The sequence below is a fragment of the Zootoca vivipara genome, chromosome 2 (genome assembly GCF_963506605.1).
Source record: "Zootoca vivipara chromosome 2, rZooViv1.1, whole genome shotgun sequence".
Lineage (NCBI taxonomy): Eukaryota > Metazoa > Chordata > Lepidosauria > Squamata > Lacertidae > Zootoca > Zootoca vivipara.
This window is the reverse complement of record NC_083277.1, coordinates 122342346-122365710: the sequence shown is the minus strand read 5'-3', so window position 1 is coordinate 122365710 and position 23365 is coordinate 122342346. Positions and strand designations below refer to the sequence as shown.

Sequence of the window (23365 nt, the reverse complement as noted above, 5' to 3'; positions counted from 1 at the left end):
TTAGACTCAACTTACTTTAAACCCACTTGCAAATGATTCTCCTCCTCCTAGGTCTATGCTTCAAGAGAGCGAATCTTGAGGTTACCATGGTACAACACCATCACACACATAAAAACGAAAAAAGTGTTAATGCATCAAGAAAGCAGCTCAGGATGAAGCTATTCTGTATATCCATAATATATTTATATCACGTCAATGTAGCAGAGTAGCCAAGCATTGGGCTTGAATGGCACAGACCTGCCCTTCAGATCTTTGCACAGCTATGAAACTTATTTGGTTGCTCAGCTCCCACCCATAAGAAATGGGGATTGCACAAAGGAACCTCTTGGTGGGATTATAGCCTTGGGCTCCGGTGCAGTTTAAGATAACAACCCAGGCTAGAAGCCAGGGCACACTATAGCAGCAGGATCCACTGTGCAGCAGGAACAACAGGCGAGAGAAAGACGTGGTGTTGGCATAATTATTAAGCATATCTCAAGAGAGAGAAAAACATGTCTGCTCTCCTTCGTGATCAGCGCAGAAGCAAAAGCTATACACAACGGAAGTCCACAGACATGTGACATACAACAGCTACATGTCTGTAATTTAAGGTGGAACTGAATTCCCAACACTTTAATGCCCTTTGCAATATACTGGCCAGAAGTACCCTCAGACAGGGGCGAAACTAGGCTTTATTTCACCTGGGTCAAAGACCCAGTTTGGCATCCCCCCACGCACATTTGCACACACACACACATGCTGGGAGGCTTCGCCGCTAACCCCGCCCTCTGTAGCTACGGCTCTCAGAAGCAATCCGGTGCACACATGATTTTGGTTTACGCATATGTCTGAGAATCAGTGTCAGCATCCCAGCTGCGGGAATGGGTAACACATGCTACTCATCAGATCCTGGCAATTTCCTGACAGCACTAAAATCTCTCTTCACTGCCAAAAAAGCCTCCAATGAGCTAGGCCTCAGCCCACTCTTTCCCTACAAAAACAAGAACTGTGACAAAAAAACTGATCACACCACACAGAATAGAAAGTCTTTTCTGCACTTTTTCTTCTACATGTGTGCCAGTTTTCTCTGGTGTGTGAACCCAACTTTGCCCTGGAGTTTATCTGCCAATTGCATTAATTTGGCTGCTTGAAAGTCAGGTTCATTGCTTTGACAACTAATTCTAGAGCTACTTTGCTGTCATATATGGCAGAGCCAAAAGACACGAGGACCTCCAGATGGTGATGGATTGCAACTCCCATCATCCCTGACTGTTGACTTTGCTGGCTGGTCTGATGGGAGCTGGAGACCAACAACATCTGGATGGCCTCAAATTCTTCACTCAGTGTATCCAACATTAGTCTGAGCAAACCAGTTGAAATTAATGGGAGCGACTAAGTTAGGCCTGTTAATTTCAGCGAGTCTTCTCTAAGTAAAACCACTGAACTGTTCCATTATTCTATTGCTGCAGTTTAGACGCCCCAAGTTTCCTCCAGTCTGGCTCCTTGTTGACTTCCTAAACCAGGTACCTGCTTCTCTGAAGATTCAGTAACAAGAAATCAGAAGCAGGGTAGACTCACCAGAGGCCCCTGGAGCCAGCTGCTTTACCACACTAGGAAGAAATGCAGGGCTCCTCTATCCAGAAATGACCAAGGAGAGTATCTGAATAATTTGGTCCAGATTTTTCAATATATATTAGCACTGTATTCTAGGGAATGTTTTTACACTCTTGTGTCTCAGACTCTTATTCCGTCCTCAGCATTCCTCTTCACCTGAAGCACAATTGATCCCTTTGCTGTCTTCTTTCAACTCTGAGTAACACGAAGCAGCTGGGTCTAGCTGCCCTTTGGCTACTAGAAATGATGATGATTGACTATCATTTTTTTTAAAAAAAATGTCAGCCTCCCAGTGAAGCATCTGAAACAATCAGGATGTACTTCAATGTGTGATTCTGCCTGTAGCGTTTTCAAGGTTTTACAGTAAGTCAAGCCACTGCATTTATTCATTAACTATTACAAGAGAGAGGGTCAGAAACCGTCTAATTTAGATAGTTGGGCCAAGACTGCAGTTAAGAGGTACTCAGTAAAGAGCCATTTATAGCACACTACCAGTATTATCACATGTGCAACAAAGCCCACCAGCAAAAAGGCTGGAAATCTGTTTTTTTTAATGAAATGAAATAAAATAAAGGTTTATTGGCATAAACAAGGAAATCTTGAGACAGGTAGACATAGCTCTCATTTACGCCCAGATTTATAATGGGGCAAAAGGGGCAACTGCACCAAGGCTGAGGTTCTGAACTGTCACTGAAAAGAAGAGAAATAAGACTACTAGAAAGAAAGTTATAAAGGAAAATATGAAGACACCTGTCAGGGGGACTCCCGACAGGGAGCCTCCCCCCGTCATCCTGACCAGCACTTCGCCCAGCGACAGCGCTAGCAGCGGGTCAGGGGAAAGCGGAATGGAAGGGGGAAGGCTCAGCGAGGCATCGGAGCCCCTGCACCACTCTGACCAACAAGTGGAGGAGGGACGGCTCAGGGAGGCGGCGGAGCCCAGGCACTGCCCCAACCAGCAAGTGGAAGAAGGGGCACCGTTCCTTCCAGCAGCCGAATTGAGGCGCGTGCCCAAACGCAGGGCTAGGGGGCACCGTTTTGGGGTGCCCAGGTTATTGTGCTGGCCCCGAAGCAGACGGGCACCACTGCCGGATTCTGAGAGTGACTAGGAGGTCATGTTTTCCGCTATCTCTGCACTGTAAATAGTATGCACAATAAAACCTTTAAAGACACAACAGACTGGAGAGTCTTTACTCGGGAGTAGCCGCAACAACTTCCTGACAGCACCCTTCTTTTTTCCACACACACACATATTCATATATTCAATTTTAACCAAGCAAACAAAGAAACAACTAGCAACCCCTCACCACCACCTAAAAGCCCCTTCCCACCGTCCCATGCAGACCAACAGATTGCAAATACTCTAAATCACATTCCCAGGTGCAGGCAGGCCCAGAAAAAGAGAAGTAAGTAATTTAAAGCAAAGTACAAATGAAAGGTAACCATCCCTTGTCCTTTCCACAGATTTAAAAGTTCAGCATTGGAATCTCTTGAGTCCAGTCATTTCTGTAAACAAAAGTGCAGGCACCCTTCTAACCAGTGTGGTGTAGTGGTTAAGAGTGGTAGACTCATAATCTGGGGAACCAGGTTCGCGTCTCCGCTCCTCCAGATGCAGCTGCTGGGTGACCTTGGGCTAGTCACACTTCTCTGAAGTCTCTCAGCCCCACCCACCTCACAGAGTGTTTGTTGTGGGGAAGGAAGGGGAAGGAGAATGTTAGCCGCTTTGAGACTCCTTCGGGTAGTGGTGAAGCTCAGGGGCGTACCCAGGATCAAAATTAGGGGGGGGCAAGGGGCGGGGGCAAGGGGCGGGAGGGGAGGGGCCACAGTGGGAATATGGGCGGGGCTGCGTGGCCTGTGTCCTCCCAGCTCTTCTGAGGAGGCAGCCCCAGGCTCTTGTTCCCGGCGCGAAGCTCCAGAGGCGCGCGGGGAACGCAAGCCTGGGGCTGCCTCCTCCGCACCTCCCAGGTCTTCCGAGGAGGCGGCCCCAAGCTCCCGTTCCCGGCGCGAAGCTCCAGAGGTGCGCGGGGAACGCGAGCCTGTGGCTGCCTCCTCCACTTACACTCCCCGCTCCCGCTTAGCGCTCCTCCGCTTACGCTCCCCTCGCGCCTCTGGAGCTTTGTGCTGGGAGCCGGAGCCTGGGGCTGCCACGCTGCGCCCCTTAGCCTTTTGCTTCTGGGGGGGGCAATTGCCCCCTCCTGCCCCCCTGCCCACGGCACTGGTCGCCCCTCTGGGCAGCTCGCCCCATCCCCCGGGTGCGCTGTTTCCCTCCGTCTCTTACGTTTACACCCCACCGCTTTTGCAGCTCGATAGTGGGAGGGGGAGAGGAGAAAGTGCGATGGGTTATGGAAAGGGGAAAGGGGGGAGGGCTGGTCTGTTTCTTTCTGGCTGGGGCCGCGCACCCCACTTTTTGCATTGAGATTTCTTTCTTTTTAGCTTGGGGGGGGGGGCGGGCAGCTGGCTTCTAGAGTAGGGCAGCTGCCCTAACTTGCCCCGTGGTGGGTACGCCCTTGGTGAAGCTGGATATCAAATCCAAACTCCTCCTCCTCCTCCTCCTCCTCCTCCTCCTCCTCCTCCTCCTCCTCTTCTTCTTCTTCTTCTTCTTCTTCTTCTTCTTCTTCTTCATTTCAAAGAGATAAGGCAGCCTGGCTGTTTCTACTTTTCACTATTTACAGACAGTGTACTGGAAGAAGCAAAGATCATCATTGTTGATTCTTCAGCAATGATTCTTCAACATCAACTTTGTTGGGCTGGTCATGTGGTTCGGATGCCTGATGATCGTCTTCCAAAGCAACTACTCTATTCTGAACTTAAAGAGGTTTAAAGACTGTCTCAAGGCACATCTTTAAAAATGTAGTATAAACACAGACAACTTGGAAACACTGGCTGAATGGTGGATTTTGACACAAATTGCACTTACAAGTATCTATTAAGAAAATCACATAAACAAAAGACCTATTAGAAAAGAATCAACACTACACCTAATACTGTTTTGTGTTGGGCTTTGGGGGGGGGGCAGGGACCAAGCAATTGGTAGCTGGTAGGGAATCCAGGGCATGGATTTTAAATCTCTGAAATTCATTTCATCTGTCCAACACCTCTCAGTGTCAAACTCTGTCTTTATTGCTTCTTCCAGCAACCAACCCCTCCAACAACAGATTGCATTAAAAGAAAATAAAAGCCCAAATTCAAGTCATACATGTTATCTTCAAAGAGGGGGGAAACCAAGATACGACAAATGCTCACTTGCGGGCTTCCTGTTAATTAGCATAAGTGCAGAATATGTGTTTCCCCTCCAGTACAGCCAAACAGTGTTTCAGACCTCTCTCACACATATCTAAGGCACAGAATTTTAGAACAGCCATTTATTAGAGATTTTTTCCTTTATAGGAAAATGCATGATGCCTCTGCAAACATATAGGTTGAGTAAGAGGGGCAGCAAGCTTCCAAGCAGGGTGGCAGTACTCATCTCAAAGCAACATTGATCAAGCTCCCCCAAACCTTTTCTTTTTTAAAGTAAATTTTTAACAAATTTAACAGAAAAAAGTAAAGGAATACAGTAAACCCACACCTGCCACATTGAGAATACATAAAGGTTAAGCAGATGGGGAGCAAGCTTCCCAGTTCCAAACAACATCAGTTGAAAGCCTTTCCTTTCTTTCAAAAGAATATTTTATAACAAATTTAACAAAGGAAGGAACACAAAGAAAACGAAACAATAGTGAAAAGAAAATGCACCCACCAGCTCACACTGAGAGAATATAGTAACCATCAATACAGCCATCGTAATTTGAACATATAAGATGTCCAGATAGACATCCACACAGAATTGATGGTTACAAGCTACCACAAACCTAAAAGCTTCTATCCACCTTAAACCTCTTAACAATATTTTTCAGCGAGCACAAAACACAGATTGTTCCCCTTTTTTGCCCACACTGAAACCACAAAAGCTGCTTTTTCTTTTTTTCTTTTTAAAAAATAATTTCTTATTAAACAAATTTAAGATAATACATTACCTATCACATTGTCAATTACATTTCCCCCCCTTACCCCCTCCCCCTTCCCAGACTTCCCTCAACTCCCCCCCCCATTTTATTCACACATGTTTTTCTCTGCATGCTGTCAAATTGTACATATCTTCCCCTTATCTATCCTATGTTCTACTAATAAATTGTGGGTGTTTATTCAAAACCTGCCAAGGAGTCCAGTTCATTTTGTTGTCTTTTAAAGTAATTTGTGAAAAGTTCCCATTCTTCTTTAAATTCACGGTTGTCCTTCTCTCGCAGTTTATATGTTAGCTTTGCCAGTTCCGCATAACTCACCATTTTTTCTTGCCATTGTTCTTTCGTAGGGATTTCCTCAGTCTTCCGTACCTGTGCCAACAAGACTCTCGCCGGTGTTGTAGCATACATAAATAGGTTCCTTAATTTTCTTGGCAGGTCTTGCCCTAGGATCCCTAACAAAAATGCTTCTAGTTTTTTTAACAAATGTTCTTTTAAACATTTTTTTCAGCTCATTATATATCATCTCCCTTTTTTTTTAGCTTCTCTACATTCCCACCACATATGGTAAAAAGTTCCCTCCTTTTCCTTACATTTCCAGCATTTATTTGACCCGGTTTTGTACATTTTTGCCACTTTTACAGGTGTAATATACCATCTATACATTATTTTCATATAATTTTCCTTCAAAAGAGAAGTCTGTAAATTTTAAATTTACTTTCCACAATTTTTCCCAGTCCTCAAATTGTATGTTGTGTCCTGCATCTTGCGCCCATTTAATCATGACCAATTTGACCTCTTCATCTTTCATTTCCCATTCTAACAGGATGTTAAATGTATGCTTTCTTCAATAGTTTCACATCTCCTTCTCCCACTTCTTTCTGAAGTTTAGAAGTTGTATAGCTAAACCCTTTCTTCCTATCTTCCTTAAACATCTCATTTAGTTGTCTATAATGCAACCAACTCTGAAAATAGTCTTAGATTTCTTCATATTCTTTTAATTTCCATTTACCTTCATGCTCTTCCAATAAATCTCTGTATGTAGGCCATTTCCCCTTTTTGACAACCAGTTTGAGAAACGAAGCTTCTATTGATGACAACCATCAAGGTGTTTTTTTGTTCTAGTAAATCTTTGTATCTCTCCCAAACTCTCATTAATGACTTCCTAATTATAGAATCCTTTATGTATTTTTCCTTTCCCATACCATAAATATGCATGCCATCCAAATCTGTTATCATGTCCCTCCAAATCCAATGCTTCTTCCCTTTCCAGTTTTATCCATTCCGTAATCCAAACCAAACAAGCCACCTCGTAGCATAATTTTATGTCTGGGAGGGTGAAGCCTCCTCTTTCTTTCGTATCTGTCCGTATCTTATGTTTAATCCCCTAGGCCTTTCGCCCCCCCAAAAAAATTTAGAAATGTCCTTTTGCCATTTTTTGAAGCAGTCATCCTTAACAATCACTGGGACTGTCTGGAAAAGAAAGAGCCTTTTCGGCAGCACATTCATTTTTATTGCCGCATTTCTTCCTAACAGGGAAAGGTTCATTCTGTTTCACATTTCTAGATTTCTTTTTATTTCACACCATACTTTTTCATAGTTGTCAGGGGGCCTTCCTACAGGGAGCCTCCTCCCCTCTTGCTGACCAGCACTTCGCACAGTGAGAGCAGCAGCTGTGGGTCAGGTGAGGGGAATCAGGAAGTGAGGTCAGGTGAGGGGAATCAGCTGTGGGTCAGGTGAGGGGAATCAGGAAGTGAGGAGGGACGGAGGTGTCAGGCTCAGCGATGTTGGAGAGCCCTTGCGCCGCCAGGACCAAGAGGTGGAGGGGAACAGGCAGCCCCTTCCAGCGCCCGAATTAAGGCGTGCCACCAAACGTAAGGTCGGGAGGAGGCATTTCGGGGTGCCCAAACTCTTGTGCTGGTCCCGTAGCTGGAAACGTCCACTCCTGGATTCTGCGAGTGACTGAGAGGTCATGTTTTCTGCTATCTCCGCACTGTAAATACTATGCACAATAAAACTCTTAAAGATAGACAGACTTGGGCGTCTTTACTCAAGAGTAGCCGCAACAACACCCTTACAGCAATCCAAATTTTTTCTCCCTTTTTCTCTCAATTTCCCTTTAATCAAATTTTGTTGGATAAACAGTCCCCTCATCACCGCCTTGCTTGCATCCCAGATCATTTGTAAGTTAGTCTGCCCCTGAAGGTTTATTTCAAAATAATCCCTCAGGGCCTTCTTTGCTTTTTCCATATAAATGTAGTTTGTCTTTCTTTTTGAATTTTCATTATCAGGGAATTATGATCTGACAATATTCTGGGATGATTTATTCCTATTTTTTTCACTTGGGACTCCAATTCTTTGGAAATCCACAAAGCATCTATCCGCAAACTGCTTCTTTTTCAGCCCCCACTCAAGCATGAGGACATGAATTCTAGCATCTTGACCATAAAAATACATTAATCAAAAATCTATTGTATGCCAGACTATGCTTAGGGAGTCCCGTTCTGCAAATCACAAAACATCTTCGGGAAAATAGGAAAACAATCACAATGTCATTTATGACCCTTCTGTAACAGATCTTTCTACTGCACTGAAAAGTGCCAATTTAAACTGTCAAATCCTTTAGGAATCTGAACACTATCAAATGTCAGATGTCATTAAAAATCATACTTGCATCTTCCTGCCTCTCCCCCTGCGGCTAATGTTACCAACTCCCTTTGGTAGGTAGATTGTACTGTATTATAAAGTACTTGCAAATAATTTGTAACAACAACAAAAGAGACTTTAAAACATTGCAAACACCAAGCCAGGGCAGCTGGGAAGAAACATCTCCTTTGCAAAGCAATGAGCAGCCGAAACCTAAACACAATAAATCATGGAAGTAAAATATATTCTACTGAAGCCAAAAGGATTTGCAGCCAGGACCTATGGAAGTGCCAAGTAAAGTTTGATTGGCCATGATTTCAATTTCTGTTCATTTCAGTTGAATCCTAAAAACAAAAGAATACATTTTTTTTGCAGATGGTTGTAGCAAATGTATCATTCATTTTGTTTGTTAAAAGAATGTAATTCCAAAGGCAATTAGAGAGGAAGAGAAACAGGATTGCTGTGCAGAAAGACAGGCAATTTTTGGCTTCTCCTTGAAATCTTTGCATCTCAGTTGATTATTTCAAGAACTCTGTAGTTTCATACCTGAGCTTTCTTTTTTCCTCTACCGTCCCAATCCCTTTCCCTTTTGTGTTGAATCTTTTAGATTGTAAATCTGAGGGATGGGCCTGCTTTATCACTGACATTTACAATGAGTTGGGGGACACTTTTGGTTGAAGAGCAGGATTGGAATGCTTTAAATAAATAAATAAATAAATACATACATACATAAATAAATACATAAATAAAATTAATGCAAATATGAAGAACTTGATTTTCATCAGCTTTTCTTTCAGGGTAGGTCACCTAGAGCCCTTTCACCTAGAGCACCTCCCTTTACTTTCCTTGCCAAGAAGCTGGTAAACTTGCCTTGGTTTGCTTGCCCATTCAATTTACAGGTCCTGTAACATGATTCCATCTCTGACTTGAACCACTGGCATTTGCCTTTTTCTTACTTCCTGCCCCCCCCCCATGCTAATAATGCATTGATATGGCTGGCATGGTAACACCTGCTTAAATTTTGCCCTGGCTATAGGGACACAGACTGTGGAATTGTTATGGGGAATATTACATGGTGTAGGACCACAGAAACACACCCAATTCCAAATTAAAATATTGTTATGAGTTTGTAGGTGCCAGACACCCATAATTCTGGGATTTAGTAAGGGTTGGAGTTTAATCAATGCTTGGGAGTATTAAGACATTGAATTTAGCAGTGTCAAGACACAAGCCAAACCAGTTTTTCCATGCTAAGGAAATCACTAGAGACAGACCATCAGCAGAGAACAAAAACAGGGAGGTGGGACATCAGCAAAGCAAAGAGTCTGCACCAGCCAGCAAATGGGGAGAGCCCCTCCCTGAGCTCTGAGGTCCTTAGTCAGAAGACAAGGCCAGAGGTTTTTTTAGGAGGAAGTTTTTTGGATCTGAGTTGGCTGCGGCGTAAGCTGGAGTGTGGGTGGGGAGGAGGTCAGAGCACAATGTGGGCTGACAATGCAAATCCAAGGCAGCAGCAATAAGAGAAACGGAACCCTTAGGGAGTGTAATGCTTTGAACTCTTCCATCGTAGGCTCAGGTTTTATATGTGTAAATAAAGTATATATCCTAAAGACACCACAGTCTCCGCTGGGACTCATTTCTGGAGGAAACACCCCTTGCAGATTGGGGTGGCGTGTAACAACACTGAATTTCTCCTCTATCCCTAAAGGGGATAGAGAAAGGATTCAAAACATGGTTGGAGGTTGGAATAGATACCCATCAGCATCCCTTGAAACACTACGATTCTATGATTTCATGGTTCTAAAACTGGGTTATTGAATTCAGGTAGGTAGCCGTGTTGGTCTGAGGTAGTCAAAATAAAAATTAATAAAACATAAAAAATTGTCCCATGGACTGCAAGAAGATCAAACCTATCCATTCTGAAGGAAATCAGCCCTGAGTGCTCACTGGAAGGACAGATCCTGAAGCTGAGGCTCCAATACTTTGGCCACCTCATGAGAAGAGAAGACTCCCTGGAAAAGACCCTGATGTTGGGAAAGATTGAGGGCACTAGGAGAAGGGGACAACAGAGGACGAGATGGTTGGACAGTGTTCTCGAAGCTACCAACATGAGTTTGACCAAACATGAACATGAGTTTGACCAAACTGTGGGAAGCAGTAGAAGACAGGAGTGCCTGCCGTGCTCTGGTCCATGGGGTCACGAAGAGTCGGACATGACTAAACGACTAAACAACAACAACAAAAAATTGTCCAGTAGCACCTTATAGACCAACTGTTTGTTCTGGTATAAGCTGAAGAAGTGTGTATGCACATGAGAGCTTATACCAGAACAAACTTAGTTGGTCTATAAGGTGCTACTGGACATTTTTTATATTTTTAATTTTTATTTGGGTTGTTGAATATGAGATTCCTATATCAACACAATGTTTTTCTTCACACTGGGACTTCCCTTTTTTTTAAGTTTTCACTCAGCAATAGATATGTTGAACTTCAGATGCAAAAAGAACACACACCCTTCCACTTTTCATGCTTCTAATTGTTAGGGACAGGATGGGGGGCACATAAACTTGGTCATGTTTACACCTGGCGAGAGTAAGATCGATGCCCTCAAGGGAGCCCCCCGAACCTGCCCCTTCACTCCAATATTGTGCCACACAAGCAACACACTAGATCCCGAAGAAACTACTGTGTATTTGTGAATGAACCCTGTATTTGAATAGAGCTCCGTTTTAGCTAATCAGGATTATGCATTGATTCTGCAGAGCCAGCTCAGCCCAGCTCTGCAGGCTTGAGTAAGCGCTGACAAAGTGATGACAGGATAACAATGGACTGACAGCCTATCAAAACTTTGTTATCTAACAAACCAATTATAACTGGAAACATTGTATCCAAGCCATTCAGGCCGTCCTGAAGGGAAGCAGTCAGTACAGTGGGACCGCAATTTACGAATTTAATCCGTTCCGAATGCACACTCTTAGGTCGAAAAACTTCGTAAGTCGAGTTTCCCATAGGAAATGCGGTTTCCCATAGGAATGCATTGGAAACGGAAAAACTCGTAAGTCGAGGAAACCGCATCTAAAAACTCGTAAGTCGAGGAAACCGCATCTAGCCGCGAACGGGTTTTCCGTTCGGATGTCGGAAAAATCGTAAGCGCGTGGCCACTTTTTTCGCTCGTAACTCAAAAACGTCGGATGTCGAATAGCTCGTAAGTCGAGGTCCCACTGTATTAGGAAAACCCTAAATGTTTAGAAAATCATAGAAATTCATTACTTCCAATGATTTCCTTCATTCCAACGCCATTTAGTAACTTTGATCAAGGACTCCTAAACCACCCAGCCTCTGGCATAATCCGACAAGTGGCAGATCACGTACGCAGGGAGTTACCCTTGCAGATGATCTTAGAAAATCCTAAACTCCCGGTACTTACCATAACGCTTATCTGTACCCTCAGTCATTATCTTATGTTAATCTTGTTTACCAAAATGTTAATGCTGTGTCGACCTCCCCTTTCCTGATGGTTTAGCTATGTAACCATGGTGTAGTGATGATGCTTTCGAAATGTATTATGGGATTTAGGTGGGAAGATTTAAAAGTTCCTGTCACCCTATTCCCAGTGTTTAGTCTTGGCTTGAACCTGCTGTGCAGTAATAAACTTTGCTGTTTTGCTCCAATTGGTGGCTGGGACTCCTTCCTTTCATTCCGCAGTGGACCGCAGGCTTGCCTGATGAGCCGGGTGACAGAGCAGCCTCTCATCTGGAATTTTCCCTAACATAATGTAAAGTCCAGTATAGTAATGGAGTCTTCCCAAGTTCCAAATGTGCATCTACCTCATGCATCTGTCATAAGCCCTGCAGTGCTGTCAGGATCAGGCTTGGGTTGGCAGGCTCTGATGGAGGAGGAGGAAGAAGCATATGGTGCAGAATTGTGGGCACCCCTTTCCACCCTGACTTCAGTTGCTTTGGAAGTGGGAGATGCCAGCTCTGCTGGATGTGGCAGTGCAGAGAAGCCAGAATACTTGCCAGAATAAAGATCTCTTTCACACTCCCGAGAGCCTCGATCTGCAAGCGTTGGGAGGGAGCCAGGAAAGCATCTCCCCGACAGAGGAAGAGCACAAATCACCAACTAGGATGTCACTCACACTTCCTCTGTCTAGCACTTCCTCTGACACGACATCCAAAACCCACTCTATTTCTCTCTCTCAGAACTGTAAGTTTCACTCTTTTCTGCACACCAGTGCTCTCCAAGGTTTCGGCGCTACCTGGAGATGCTGGAGATTGAAGCTGATACTTTTTGCATTCAAGCAGTAATGCAGGCCAGAAATACGTGTAGCTATTCAATGCCAGACAGCCACAAAAAAATCTACTGCCCTAGAACTTCTCTGAAGCTGCTGCTCTATATAAATAGCGCAGGTCGTCTGAAGCATCCGTGTGATTTTATCAGCTGATAAGCTCTTAGAACAAGGCAAGTATGTAAGAAGAGTCCTGCTAGATCAGGCCAGTAGCCCATCTAGTCCATAATCCCCCAAGCAAAACCTGAGCACAACAGAATTCTCCCCATTTGGGATTCCCAGCAACTGGTATTGTCAAATGTACATTGCCTCCTAGTACCTACCAACAGCCAAGGGAGGGAGAAAAGCACATTGTCCAGTGAGTTAATGTTCACATTGTACGTTAACTAACCAAGGAAATGGGGAAGACAGCAGCTGAAAGTTATAATCTTACAGGTATTCAAGAAAGGACATTTTGGTAAACAAGCTTCTTTGCACCCTACAGACTCCGGACTGCTTTATCCAAGGTCATCCAGAGAATGGAGCACACTTCCCCAAACTAGGATTTATCGGCATCATATGAATCACATATATTGTATTAAAGGAAGGTTAAGGTGTACATCTCCAGCCTTTCTTTAAACTGTTCAGAGTGGACTGCATAGACTTGACAGGACGTTTCTCATCCAAGCAGTTTACAAGGCTAGATCTGTTTAGCTTCAGCAGCAGTAGAAATGTATCCGATGTCTTCAAAACCATAATCGGGGCTGCCTGCAAAAGAGGTGGTATGTAGACCAAGCTATTTAAAAGGAAGGACTTGCTCTCAATATTTATTAATGTGACAAAATGATTAGGACACACAAGTGAAAGGTTGCAGCGTTTCTTCACCTCCCAATAGAAGTGTCCAGGATAATTCCCTCCACCTCCTTCTCAGGATTTCCTATCTGACATCAGCTCTCCATAGTTACTGAGAATGCTCAATCCTCATTGAGTTGCTTTTTGGGTGGGTTGCCTCCTTAGGTTTTTGTAAAGGCTTTTTTTTTTTTTGGAGGGTACATCTATAAACCTTGGGATCCCCCTAAGAAACAGCTACCTCCCTCTTGTTTCTCAGTGGTCACATCTTGGCTCCATTCAGGTTGGCACTCATCCTCTGAGTCTGCTATTATAGGGAATGATAGGGTAGGGGGAATGATAGGGTAGGGGTATTATAGGGTAGGGGAAAACAGGTGATAATGCTCCTATTCAATGTGCAAATTGAGCACCCCACCCCGAAAAACAAGACAGAAATAATATTGCTTTATTTACGAAAATTAATGGTGTGAACACACACACAACTATTGACCAGCTTTGCTAAACACACACAGCCACGTTAATGATTTACGGCACAAGACTGATAGCTGGGGAAGGACTGGAGAGCAACCAGTCTGTTCCAGTTTATTAATGCTTCTCTACGAAATAAAACAGAGGCAAATTTAATTCAACTGCAAGTAACCACACACCTGAATATATACCTGCCTGTTTAACTTGAGGATAATATTGTCAGCCTCAGAAGGCTTTCTAACCGAAGTCTACACATGCAGCAGAATCAGGTGGTAAGAATCCTGAAGGGGTAAAGTGAACTGGACCAAAGCCATAGCTGGGGGGGGGGGGGGCTAGCTAGCCTTTTTGCCCCAGGTGAAGCCTGCAGAGGGGTACCATTGAGGCTCCTGGCCTGTGTGTGTACAAAATGCATGCGGAGGTGCCAGACTGGCTCTTTGATGAGGGTGAAATACTATATTTACTCGAATGTAATATGCACCTTTTTTGGCCAAATATGTCGTGGAAATTAGGGTGAGCATTAGATTCGATGGCACCTTAGATTCGTGTAAATACAGTAAAACAGGAAAGAAAGCAGACTTACATTTAATTCCCATTATCCTCACCCAGCATGGCCAACGGTCAGAAAATATGGTCAGAAAATATGGGACCTGTAATCCAAAATATCTGGAGGGAGGGAACTATGTTGGTGAAATGTTTTGCATCTGCAATGTTTCAGATGAAAATATAGTTATGAAGCAAACCAGCCCTTCCTTTCCCCTTGAAAATGTAATTACAATACTTGTCATGGCAAAGCGAAACACTAAATGATAAAAAAGTGATGAGACAAAGCCAAACTTCATTGGCTGCTGCATTTTTGAGACTTCCTGATCTATCTATCAAATGGGTTTAAAACAAACAAACATTTGATGGTAAAACTTCAATGGTGCTGTGAGGGACGAGGGATACAGGGAAGTCCCTCCCATCTTAAGTTCCAGCCCATCCCCAAGCGCGGGAGAGAGTAAGGAGAGCTCTGCCTCCAGCGGAGAGTCAGGAAGTGGTGTCCGAGGCTCAGGCAAGGTTGTGGAGCCCAGGCCGCAGGTGGGACAGGAAGTTGGACGCACAGGGGGGAGGCCAATTCCCCCAACTCCCGAATTGCGACGCAAACGTAGGGGGAAGAGGTTGGGTCTGCCAAAGCTGTGGTGCTGGAAGAAAACGCGCCAATCGCCATTCGGGAGTTCAGACACCTCACCTTAAGGATGCATTTTTACTGCTCTGAACACTGTAAATAATCAGCACTTAATAAAAACCTTAAAAGACCATGCTGGAGTCGTTACTCTAGAGTAGCCATACCAGGCCCTCTGACAGCAACTCCCGAATCTTTTTTTTGGCTACTTTGGAGTGCAGCGATGAGCGCTCAAGAGGCTGAGCATTGGAGGCTGGAGGCCGAAGCAGCGAAGCAGGAGCTGCAGAACCTCACAGCGCACGCACAGCAGCAATTGCATGCCGCTCAGGAGGAAGCGCGAGGGGCGCAGGAGGAGCTGAACAAGCTGGTGGACCAGGTGAGGACAAAAGAGGAGACTGAGAAACAGCTAAGGGTGATGGTTTTGGACCTACAGAAGAAGTTGGAAGAGGAGAAAGCCGCTAGAGGTGGGGGGGTGCCCCAGCCGCAGCTAGTCCAAGTGAGAAGGGGACAGAGCCTAGTCACCAAGTTTAGCGGCGACCCTAGGGAGTACCTAGGATTCGAGACAGAAATAAATTATGCGCTGGAATTGCATGCAGCAGAATTCCCAGATGACGCGCACAGAGTCTCCTTTATCATAGAGCATTTGACGGGGGCCGCCCGAGAATGGGTAAGACCGCTCATCGCGCAAAAAAATCCTTGCATGAAGAACGCAAAATTATTTCTAGAAGCTTTAAAAATAATGTACGCTAGTGACAGTGAAATGGAGGCCACTAAAGAGGAGCTTCATAACTTAACACAAGGAAAATCGACAGTTAGGGACTACTGGGCGAGATTCACCATGCTGGTGCACAAACTGGGGTGGGATCTGCAAAGTGAGCCAGTGAAATCAGCCTTCTACATGGGTTTGCACGCAGACGTTAAGGATGAGCTGGCAAGAGGTCCCAAACCGCGAACTATGGATGAGTTAAGCAAAGCGGCGCTAGCGGTGGGGGTGAGACAGGAATCCAGATGGAATGACAAACAAGCGACGCGCGCAGCAAAACCTTGGTTCCCACGCTCCCAGGACAGACCACATCACCAAACCCCACCCCAGGGCCCGCCCCCACACCCGCCCAGGCCAAGCCCAGAGCCGGAACCGATGGAGATCGGAGGAGCGCGCGCGCGGGCTTTTCAAACCCCGGCGGCGCCAAGACGCAAGGAGGGAAGAGGCGGGAATTGCTTTCTCTGCAACTCCCCCAGGCATCGCGTCAGAGACTGCCCTCATCGCAGAGAGTGGCAAGGAAAGGCGGGAACGGTTGTACCTTCCCCAGCTGACGCAGCACCACAGCAGGGAAACGAGACAGCCTGGCTGCAGGAGACAAGGGGGAGCGGCCAGGCACAGTCAGCAGACAACAGCCCCCGCCCGCCCGCCCGCACAGAGAGGAGCACAGCCAGCCCACCCCTCCCAGAGCAGGAGTGGTTCTAGAAGTCACGCTCACGCTCCCAAATGGCTATCCCCTGACAGTCCTCGCCTTAATTGACAGTGGGGCCTCAGCCAACTTCTTCTCGAGAAACTTTGCGGAAGAGCACCAGATCCAACTTCTGCAGCTGGATTTTCCCCTACACGTGGCCACCATTGACGGCAGAGAGCTGCTGGGAGGGGCCATCACGCATCAAACCCCCCCCATGAGAATGACGGTGGGAAGGCACTCAGAGACACTGGCTTTCAACGTCACAACCATCTCAGACCCCCCCATCGTCTTGGGCATGAGCTGGCTGACGCGCCACGACCCCTCCATAAGTTGGCACCAGAGATGCATCACTTTTGGATCGGACTTTTGTCTGGAACATTGCATGCAGCACCAACCAGGGGAGGGGCCTCCGATAGCCACGGTGGCCACCATGCACGTCAAGGGGGGTGAGGCAATACCCAAGCCGTACTGGGACCTGCAGGAGGTCTTCAGCGAAGCGGAGTCCGACCACCTACCCCCACACAGGCCTTTTGACTGCCAGATCAACCTGGTGCCAGGGGCAACTATACCCCCAGCCAAGCTGTACGCCATGTCAGATCAGGAACTGGAGGATCTGCGCGCTTTCATCGACAAGAACCTCAAGCGGGGGTTCATCAGAGAAAGCAAGGCAGCAGGGGGCAGCCCGGTCTTCTGGGTGGACAAGAAAGACACGCAACAGCGCCGTCTGGTGGTGGATTTTAGACGGCTGAATTCGGTGACAGAGCCAATGGCTTTCCCCATGCCCAGAGTGGATGATCTCCTGACAGCGGCACGCAGGGGCAAGATCTTCACCAAGCTCGACCTAAGAGGGGCGTACAACTTGATTAGGATCCGGGAGGGTGATGAATGGAAAACCACGATGTTCACGCCTCTGGGCTCTTTTGAATATCTGGTGATGCCCTTCGGGTTGCAAGGGGGCTCAGCATGCTTCCAGGCCTTCATGCACCACGTCCTGGGGTCCCTCCTCTTCAAGAACTGCTTGGTCTTTCTGGATGACATCCTTATCTACTCCAATGACCCAGTGCAGCATGTGAAGGATGTCAGGGAGGTGTTGCAGCGCCTGAAGGACAACCACCTGTATGTGAAGCTGGAGAAGTGCAAGTTTCACACCAAAGAAGTGGACTTCCTAGGCTACAAGCTGTCAGACAAGGGGCTGGCGATGGACAAGGACAAGGTGCAGGCCATCCTGGACTGGCACAGCCCCAGGACGCGCAAAGATGCCCAACGCCTACTAGGCTTCGCGAACTTCTACAGGAAGTTCATCAAGAACTTCTCTCGCGTCACGGCTCCTATCACCGACTGCCTGAGAGGCAAGCAGAAGTTCCGGTGGACACCAGAGGCGCAAGCAGCGTTCGAAAGCCTCAAGAGGGTATTCGCTTCAGACCTGCACCTGTTCCACGTGGTGCAGGATGCGCCCCTACGCCTGGAGACAGATGCTTCGGACAAGGCTCTGGGAGCGATTCTGTTGCAACTGGACGCCAACAGAGAGTGGAGACCCTGTGCCTTCTTCTCCAGGAAGCTGACCCAGCCGGAACGCAACTACACAGTGTTTGACAGGGAACTTCTCGCGATCCACGCTGCGTTCCAGCACTGGCGACACTTCCTGGTGGGCGCCAAGCACCCCATCCAGGTGTGCACAGACCACAAGAACCTGGAGTTCTGGAGAACTGCCAGGGTGCTCAACCAGCGGCAGATACGGTGGGCAGAGTTCTTCTCGAACTTCAACTTCTCCATCCACTACATCCCGGGAGAGCAGAATGTCAGGGCGGATGCCCTCTCCCGCAAGCCAGAGTACATGGAGGAGGAGTTGCCACCGGCACCCAGGCATATTTTCCCCCCATCAGCATGGTCCTGCGGAGCAACAGTGGTGAGCGAGGCAGAACTCACAGCACTGACAGCAGCTGATGAATTTGCCACCCGCATCTTCAGAGAACTGAGAGGGGGGGGGAGCAGGCCAAAGACTTTGAGGAAAGGAGGGGTTTGCTTTTTTACAAGGGAGCCCTGTACCTGCCAACCAAACAGCTGAGAGGTAAGGCCCTCAAGCAGATGCACGACAACCCAACGGCGGGTCATTTTGGAAGGGACAAAACCACTCACCTAGTCATGAGACACTTCTGGTGGCCAGGGGTGCGGGAGGATGTGTGGGATTATGTAAGGGGATGTGACACCTGCCAGCGAGCAAAGGTGGTCAGAGCGCCACCAGCAGGTTTGCTGGAGCCCTTAGCCACACCGCACAGGCCGTGGGAAGTAGTGTCCATGGACTTCATCACAGACCTGCCGTCGTCCAGGGGCAAGACCGCAGTGTTGGTGGTGGTGGACCTCATGTCCAAAATGTGCCATTTTATACCGTGTGCCAGGGCGGTCTCGGCAGAAGAGACGGCCAAACTGTTTGTTGACCACGTATTCAGACTGCATGGATTGCCTTTAAGGGTTATTTCGGATCGTGGCCGCCAATTTGTTTCCAGGTTCTGGCGGCGGCTCATGAACCTCCTGCAGGTGGAGGTCAGCTTGTCGACGGCTAGGCACCCGCAAACCAATGGACAGGCGGAGCGGGTCAACGCCATTCTGCAGCAGTACCTGAGATGTTACGTCAGCCAGAGGCAAACGGACTGGGTGGATCGCCTGCCACTGGCAGAATTTGCCTACAACAATGCGGTGCACGTCTCCACAGGGGTGTCGCCCTTTAAGGCCAACTACGGGCGCGACCTCAGATCTTTCCCGGAGAGGGAGGGGGAGGAGGAGGAAGAGGGCCCACAGGCAGAGGATTGGGCAGAGGACCTGGAGACGGTGCACCAGCAGCTCAGAGAACACTTGGAGAGGGCCAAGGAAGCGTACAAGAAGGGGGCAGATCGCCACAGGCGACCGGGAGAGGTCATCAGGGTGGGGGACAAGGTTTGGTTATCCTCGGAAGGTCTTCCCACCAGGGGGCGATGCAAGAAGTTAGCACCCAGGAGGCTGGGCCCCTTCACGGTCACGCAACAGGTCAACCCGGTAGCCTTCAGGCTAGCACTGCCGGAGGACATGAGAGTGCACCCAGTGTTTCATAGATCGCTGCTGTCGCCGTACAGGGAAAGTACCAGGTTCAGGGACAGCGATCAGCCTCCAGAGGGAGGGGGGGAGACGGGAGACGCCCGACAGCTCAATGAGGCAACTGAGATTTTAGACTCAAGGAGAGGGGTGAGAGGACTGGAGTACCTGATAGCATGGGAGGACACTCCGCCGTCCCACAATGAGTGGATACCGGCCACAGAAGTACCTGAGGAATTTTTAGTGGAAGAGTTCCACGCCCTGTTCCCCCACAGGCCCAAGCCCTGGCACATGGAAAGGGAGGGAGAGGGGGAGGGGCAGGAGGAAGGGATAGCAGGCAGCAGCTCTCCATGGAGATGGGAAGCGGAATTTGAGGACACGGAAGAAGAGGTGTGGGTTTCACCGAGGTCAACGACGTCAGAGGCAGGAGAGGACTGGCAGAACATTTTTACTCCCACCAGCTCTGACGCCACTGACTTCTTGGGATTCCCGTCTTCTCAGGGGGAAGGAGAAAGATCGCAGGATTGGGGGGAAATTTTTACACCCACAGGCTCGGATGCCACAGACTTCTTGGGGTTTCACTCGTCCCCAGCAAGCGGAGAGCCACTAGGAAGGGGGGGAGAGGAGCCTGGGAGGGGGATGGATGTGAGGGACGAGGGATACAGGGAAGTCCCTCCCATCTTAAGTTCCAGCCCATCCCCAAGCGCGGGAGAGAGTAAGGAGAGCTCTGCCTCCAGCGGAGAGTCAGGAAGTGGTGTCCGAGGCTCAGGCAAGGTTGTGGAGCCCAGGCCGCAGGTGGGACAGGAAGTTGGACGCACAGGGGGGAGGCCAATTCCCCCAACTCCCGAATTGCGACGCAAACGTAGGGGGAAGAGGTTGGGTCTGCCAAAGCTGTGGTGCTGGAAGAAAACGCGCCAATCGCCATTCGGGAGTTCAGACACCTCACCTTAAGGATGCATTTTTACTGCTCTGAACACTGTAAATAATCAGCACTTAATAAAAACCTTAAAAGACCATGCTGGAGTCGTTACTCTAGAGTAGCCATACCAGGCCCTCTGACAGGTGCCATAAAATCCCCAGGCAGCTGATTTGGGAATTCATTAATGAGATCAGTAAATTCTTCTTTTTTAAAAAAAAGTTTATGTTTATTAGAATTTTCCATAAATATAAACACCAACACCCAAATACAAACACAAATACAAACCCATATACAATCAGAAGGAATGCCCGTTACATTATACCACAAATTGCATACAGTGGTACCTCGGTTTGAGAACGCAATCCGTTCCGCGGAGGCGTTCGCTCGCCGAAGGCACACTTCTGCACATGCACAAAGCGCCCTTAGAGCACTTCTGCGCATGCACATCCGACGCCACGGAACCCGGATGTAAACACTTCCGGGTCTGCAGCGTTCGTAAATGGAGTTAGTCGTAAACTGAGGTTCCACTGTACATTCATATTGTATTCCCTTCTTGCATCTCCTTTTCCTATCCTTGTATGCTAAAAGAAAAAAGAAAAACGGAAAACACACACCCAAAAAGCACAACAAAACACAACCTCTTTTGTGAATATTCTATTGTGACTTCCTGTCAATGCTCAATGCACATACCTTTCCCTTAAATTGAATGTTTCCAACTATTAACCATTTCTAAAAACATTTAATATAAAATAATAATAATAATATATTATTTATACCCCGCCCATCTGGCTGGGTTTCCCCAGTCACTCTGGGCGGCTTCCAACAAACATTAAAATACAATAATCTATTAAACATCAAAAGCCTGAAGATGTCTTCAGATGTCTCCTAAAAGTCTGGTAGTTGTTTTTCTCTTTGACATCTGGTGGGAGGGCATTCCACAGTGCGGGTGCCACTACTGAAAAGGCCCTCTGCCTGTTTCCCTGTAACTTGGCTTCTCTCAACGAGGGAACTGCCAGAAGGCCCTCAGCGCTGGACCTCAGTGTCCGGACAGAACGATGGAGGTGGAGACGCTCTTTCAGGTATACTGGACCAAGGCCGTTTAGGGCTTTAAAGGTCAGCACCAACACTTTTAATTGTGCTCGGAAACGTACTGGGAACCAATGTATGGTAGGTCTCACAGTCACCAGTCTAGCCGTCGCATTTTGGATTAATTGCATTAATACATTTTTATAACCATAACTCAAACCATATGTCATAAATTTTCCCCATTCTTTCTGGTATGCCTCACTACCTTGCTGTCTTATTTTCGATGTTAATTTAGCAATCTCCATGTATTCCACCATCTTCTTACGCCAATCCTCCACCGAAGGGATTTTATCTTGTTTCCAAACCTGAGCTAGAATTATTCTTGCCCCTGTTGTTGTGTAGAGGAACCATTTTACGTCATTCTTCTCGATGTCCCTTCCCACCATTCCTAACAGAAATGCCTCCGGCCTCTTTTTTATAGTATATTTAAGTACCTTTTTTATTTCATTATATATGTCCTCCCTATACTTCTTGACCTTTTGGCAGCGCCACCACATATGGATGAAGTGTCCCTCTTTAATTCCACATTTCCAACATTTTTTTATCTCCAGCCTTAAACATCTTTGATAACTTGGTAGGTGTGAGGTACCACCTGTACATCATTTTGTATATATTTTCTTTTACCGCTGTACAGGCCATAAATTTAACTCCTGAATTCCATAATTTATACCATTCTGCATATTCTATGTTATGCCCTAAATCAATAGCCCATTTGATCATAACACTTTTTGTTTCTTCCTCTTTGGTGTTCCATTCCAATAGGACTTCATAAATTTTTGATAGATTTCTTGAATTACTACTTAACAATGTATTTTCCAATATTGACTTGGATTGTTCAAATCCTTTTACTTTTCTGTCTTTTGTGAATATACTATACATTTGTTGTACTCCCACCATCCTTGTAAACTTGAGTTCTTCATATGGCCTCATTCTGAATTTATTATTTTGTTCTATTAATAAATCTCTGTATGTCCACCATTTTGTTTTCATATTCTTTTTTTTTTTACTGAAAGGGACTCCTTAGGTGATCTCCATCCTGGTGTCTTTCTCTCAAACCACTCTTTATACTTGGACCAGACTTCATACAGAGGTTTCTTTATGCTGTGATTAAAAAAATCTTTGTGGACTCGCACCTTATCGTACCAGAGGTACGCATGCCATCCATAGCGGTTTTGAAAACCTTCTAGGTCAAGTAATTCTGCATTTTCTAATTTGAGCCACTCCTTTATCCATACAATACAAGCAGAATCATAGTATAGTCTAAGGTCCGGCAGGGAGAAGCCTCCTCTTTCTTTTTTGTCTGTCAAGATTTTAAACTTTATTCTAGGCTTCTTACCCTGCCAAATGAATCTGGAAATTACCTTCTGCCATTCGTTAAATTGGGTCTGTCCTGTAATAATTGGGACTGTTTGAAATAAAAACAGCATCTTGAGCAGTACAGTAATACCTCGGGTTACGAACGCGATCCGTTCCGGATCGCAGTTCGTAACCCGAATAGCTCGTAACCCGAACGGGACGCGACGCGCCATCTTGCGCATGTGCAAAGCGCAATTTTCGCAATTTGCGCATGCGCAGACCGCGCGTGTGCACCGCTTGTGTGTGTGCGCGCGCAGCGAAAACACTTCCAGGTTTGCGCAGTTCGTAACCCGAACTGTTCGCAAACCGAGGTGTTCGTAACCCGAGGTATGATTGTATCACCATCTTGATAACTGCTATCCTTCCCCCACCAAGACAACTTCAATTTACTCCATATTTCTAGATTTTGCTTCACTTCCTTCCAAGTTGTTATATAGTTTACATTTTTTGGTGATAGCCAGCTATCTAGATATTTCACCTTTTTTACAGCTGTTAATCCAGTTTCTA

The 23365-nt window shown here is 46.7% G+C and overlaps 1 protein-coding gene across 2 annotated transcripts in view; it reads right to left on the bottom strand.

Annotated features, from left to right (window-relative positions):
* The window catches only part of STAT6 (signal transducer and activator of transcription 6), an 87415-nt gene that overhangs the window by 46040 nt on the left and 18010 nt on the right, over positions 1–23365 (bottom strand). The window contains exon 1 of one of the 2 annotated variants that reach the window (XM_035102105.2): positions 16–3347. The exons of the other annotated variant lie outside the window; for it this stretch is intronic. The gene's annotated coding sequence lies outside the window, so the exon portion shown is untranslated. Of the gene's footprint in view, positions 1–15; positions 3348–23365 lie in introns of those variants that run through there. 2 annotated transcript variants of the gene reach the window in all.